Here is a 5,155-nt window from a genome sequence, read left to right as displayed (position 1 = left end):
TAAAAAAAAAAAAAATTCAAATATAATACAATGACATGAATGAGTCTCAAAAGCATCATACAAGGGCAATAGGTCAGACACAAAAGAGTGTCTGCTGTACGAATTTATAGATTTAAAACAAGCGAAAGCAATCTGTGTTATTAGAAGACAAGATAGCGATATTGCGGAAATGGCGTAGGGATTCAGCAAGGCTGAGGGAAGCTCCTTGAGTGTGGTGACCTCCGTCTTCATCTGCTGGGTCATTACGTGAGTTCGCTTTATAATCTTTTATCATATTGTGCATTTATTATGCATTTCAAAAGTTTATTTTTTTTTAATTGCCCCAGATTGGCTCCTTCTCCAGATATGGCTCTGGTGCATGAGAAACACACTCGTGTAAGTGTTGCCCTGATCAACTCACTCCCTCTGAGATCATTTCTCCTTCCCTTCAGTGTTGGAACCACTGGATTCAAACAGGATGCTTTTGCAGGTGGGAATCAGGCTCCAAGGAAATTCTCTTCACGAATTCCTCCCTCAGTCTCCAGTATACCTACCATGTTTCTGCTCGAGTGTGAATCCAAGAGCCACCAAACGAGTTCTCAGCTATTGCCTTAGAATATCTGCCTCTCCCTGTTATTGCATGCTCTCTTTGTTATCTGCTGTTTATTTATCCAGGCTTCTCAGCTGAAATTTCTGATTGAATGTCATCTAACATCCATTTCCAGAAACTTGACTCTGCTGGTCAAACAGCGTCCCAGTATTTTATTATTATTAATTATTATTTTAATTGGCACATGGTAATTGTACATATTTATGGGATACACTGTAACATTTCAATACATACAATATGTAATAACCAAATTAAGGTAATTAGCATATCCATCACCCCAAAATTTTTATTTATTTGGGTTGGGAACATTCAAAATCCTCTCTTTTAGCTATTTGAAAATATATAAGATATTGTTAACTCCAGACACCCTACAGTGCTATTGAACGGGGGAATGTATTCTTCTAATCTGGCTGTAATTCTTCTGTATTCATTGACCAACCTCTCCCTATTCCCTCTCTCTCCTACACTTTCCTGCCTCTAGTAGCCGCTCTTCTACTCTACTTCTGTGAGATCAACTTTTTTAGTTCCACATATGAGTGAGAACATGCAGTATTTATCTTTCTGTACCTGGCTTATTTCCCTTAACACAAGGTCCGACAGATTCATCTATGTAGCTGCAAATGACAGGATTTTATTGTTTTATGACTGAACAGTGTTCCATTTTTCCAGTATACTCCATTTTCTTTAACTGTTAATCTCTTTTTGGATAACTAGGTTGACTCCACATCTCGGCTGTTGTGAATAGTACTGCAATAAACGTGGGAGTGCAGACACCTCCTCAACATACTGGTTTCCTTTCCTTTGTGTGTGTACCCAGGAGTAAAATTGCTTTATTTTTGAAGAACATCCATACTGTTTTCCATAATGGCTGTACTAATCTACATTTCCACCAATAGTGTATGAGAATTCCCTTTTCTCTGAATCCTCGCCAGCATTTGTTGTCTTTTGTCTTTTTTACAGTAGCCATTCTAACTGGGGTGAGATGATATCTCACTGTAATTTTGATTTCCATTTCCCTGATTATTAGTGATGTTGAGCATTTCTTTAGATACTTGGCCATTTGTGTATCTTCTTTTGAGAAATTTCTGTTCAGATCATTTGCCCATTTTAAAATGAGATTGATTTATTGCTGTTGAGTTCCTTGTATATTCTGAACATTAATCATTTGACAGATGGCTAATTTCAAAATATTTTCTCCCATTCTGCAGGTTATCTCTTCAATCTGCTGATTGTTTCCATTGCTGTGCAGAAGCCATTTAGATTGATAAAATCTTATTTATTTTTGCTTTTCTTGCCTGTGCTTTTAAAGTCTGACACAAAAAATCATTGCCCAAACCAATATGCTGCAGCATTTCCCCAGTGTTTTCGTCTAGTAATTTGTTTCATAATTTCAGGTCTTATCTAAATCTTCAATTCTGATTTTTGTATATGGTGAGAGATGGGGGTTTAGTTTCATTCTTCTGCATATGGTTATCCAGTTTCCCCAGCACCACTTTTTGAAGAAAGTGTCCTTTTCCCGTCAGATGTTATTGGTATCTTTGTCAAAAATAGGTTGGCTATAAATGCATGGATTTATATCCAGTTTCTCTATTATAGTCCACTGGTGTATATGTCTGCTTTATGCCAGTACTATACAAATGTTGTTACTACGACTCTGTATTATATTTTGAAGTCAGATAGCGTGATGCCTACAGCTTTGTTCTTTTTGCTCAGGATTGCTTTGGTTATTTTGGGGCTTTTCTGGTTCCATAAATTTGAGGATTTTTAAAATTTTTTGTGAAGAATGTCATTGGTATGTTGATTGGGGTTGCATTGAATATGTAAATTGCTTTGAGTAGAATTATCACATTGACATCATTAGCTTTTCCAATCCATGAGCATGGAATATCTTTCCTTTTTTTTTTTTTTTTATTCCTATGTATTTTATATGATTTGTAGCTATTGTAAATGTGATTGCATTCTTGATTTAGTTTTCAGCTAGCTCATTATTGGTGTATAGAAACATTACCAATTTTTCGTAATGTTAGATGTTGATTTCATACCCTAAACACCTAAGGCCTCCACCAAAACACTCTTAGACCTGAAAAACTTTACGAAATTTGTTTGTCAGGACTAAGAGTTTTTTGGTAGAGACTTTAGGTTTTTCTGAATATAAGATTATATCATGTACAAACAAGGACAATTTCTTCCTTTCCAATTTAGATGCCCTTTATTTCTTTCTCTTGTCTAACAGCTCTGGGTAGGACTTCCAGTACTATGTGGAATAAGAGTGGTGAAAATGAGCATCCACTTGTCTTGTTCCCATGTAGAGAAAAAGCTTTCAGCTTTTCCTCATTCAGTATAATGTTAGATGTAGATTAGTCATATATGGCCTTTATTGTGTTGAGGTATGTAACCAATTCATTGAGAGTTTTATCATGAATTAACGTTGAATTTTTTTTTTTTTTTTTTTAAGAGGGAGTTTTTTTTTTTTTTTGAGACTGGAGTGCAGTGGTGCGATCTCAGCTCACTGCACCCTCTGCCGCCTGGGTTCAAGCAATTCTCCTGCCTCAGCCTCCCAAGTAGCTGGTACTACAGGCGCACACTACCACGTCTGCCTAATTTTTTGTATTTTTAGTAGAGATGGGATTTCACTGTGTTAGCCAGGATGGTCTCAATCTCCTGACCTTGTGATCCACCCGCCTCAGCCTCCTAAAGTGTTGGGATTACAGGCGTGAGCCACCCACCCAATTGGGATGTTGAATTTTGTCAAGTGATTTTTCTCTATCTGTTGAGATGATCATATGGTTTTTGTTCTTCATTCTGTTGATGTGATGTATCATGTTTATGGGTTTGTATATGTTGAATCATCCTTGCATCCCTGGGATTAATCTCACTTTTGATGCTGGTGTATAACCTTGTTGATTTTCTATTGGATTCAGTGTGCTGATATTTTGTTGAAGATTTTTACACTTACGTTCATCAGTATTATTGACCTGTAGTTTTCTTTTTTGTTGTGTCTTCATCTAATTTTGGTACCAGGGTGATGCTGGTCTCATACAATGAGTCTGGAATAATTCCCCTCCTTCAGTGTTTTTGAAAAATTTAAGAAAAATTGGTCTTATTTTTTCTTTAAAAATTTGGTAGAATGTGACAGTGAAACCATCCAGTCCTAGGTGTGTCTTTTTTGGGAGACTTTTTCTTACTAATTCAGTCTTGTTACTCATTATTGACTTGTTGAGGCTTTCTGTTTGTTTCTTCCCAGTTAAATCTTCTTTTATTTATTTATTTATTTTTGAGATGGAGTCTCACTCTGTCACCCAGGTTGGAATGCAGTGGCACCATCTTGACTCACAGCAACCTCCACCTCCCGGGTTCAAGTGATTCTCCTGCCTCAGCCTCCCAAGTAGCTGGGACTATAGGCATGTGCCACCACACCTGACTAATTTTTGTATTTTTAGTAGAGATGGGGTTTCACCATGTTGGCCAGCTGGTCTCCAACTCCTGACCTCAACGAGTCTGCCCACCTCACCTTCTCAAAGTGCTGGGATTACAGGAATTAGCCACTGCGCCCGGCCCCCAGTTGAATCTTGGTAGGTTGCATGTATCCAGGAATTTACCTGTTTCCTCTAGATTTTCCACTTTGTTAGTGTATATTTGCTCATAATAGTCTCTAATAATCCTTCTTATTCTTTAGTTTCAGTTGTAATGTCTCTTTTTTATTTACGATTTTATTTATTTGGGTCTTCTCTCTTTTTCATTTAGCTATTGTAGTTAATGGTTTGTTGATTTTATCTTTTCAAAAAACAAACTTTATTTCATTGATCTTTTGTACTTTTTTGTCTTTATTTTATTGTTTTTAATTTTATAAGTTTATTTGATGTATTTGACCATCAGCGATTAGTTCTCATCCACATTGACTGTCTGTAGATTTTTGAAAGTGGTAACAGGTACATAGGTAACCAGAGTATGGAGCTTATTTGGTGAATCTTCATCCTCATTACGTTTTCTGGACAACCGCACACGGATTCGGTATGGGACATTCCTTATTCCTTTGGCCCAGACAGCTTTGTTGAGCCTGGTATCAATGCGCACATCTGGAGTTCCCATCTCCTTCATAGCAAATTTCTGAATCTCTTTGAGTGCCCGTGGGGCACTCCTCTTGAAGCCCACTCCATGGATGCGCTTGTGAATGCTGATGGTGTATTCTCGGTCACCACCTCGGTGATGGCAGAACGGCCCTTTTTCTTCTCACCACCCTTCTTTGCAGGAGCCATCCTGTGGGGTCCAAGGTGGAAAGAAAGAGTGAGAGAAATTGTGGGAGAAGGTAGTCTTTATTTTATTTGTCTCTACTCTCAGGTGTTATTTCTTTTCTTCTGCTAATTTTGGGTTGTTTGTTCTCGTTTTTCTAGTTCCTTGAGGTGCATCAATAGGTTATTTATTTTAAATCTTTATACTTCAATGTAGACATTTATTGCTATAAACCTTCCTTTAGTACTACTACTGCCACGTTCCATAGATTTTGGTATGTTGTATTTCTGTTTTCATTTGTCTCAAACACTTTTTAATTTCTTTCTTTTTTTTTTT

General features: G+C 37.1%; 1 pseudogene across 1 annotated transcript; it reads right to left on the bottom strand.

Annotated features, from left to right (window-relative positions):
• Window positions 1-4,429: 4,429 nt before the first annotated feature.
• Window positions 4,430-4,854, bottom strand: LOC108301549 (annotated as a pseudogene). Its single transcript, XR_001823925.2, has one exon. The product of XR_001823925.2 is annotated as a 60S ribosomal protein L31-like (transcript).
• Window positions 4,855-5,155: the final 301 nt, after the last annotated feature.

This window comes from Cebus imitator, unplaced genomic scaffold, assembly GCF_001604975.1.
Source record: "Cebus imitator isolate Cc_AM_T3 unplaced genomic scaffold, Cebus_imitator-1.0 Scaffold35, whole genome shotgun sequence".
Taxonomy (NCBI): Eukaryota; Metazoa; Chordata; class Mammalia; order Primates; family Cebidae; genus Cebus; species Cebus imitator.
The sequence above is the reverse complement of the archived record's forward strand: the minus strand, read 5'-3'. Positions and strand labels throughout refer to the sequence as shown.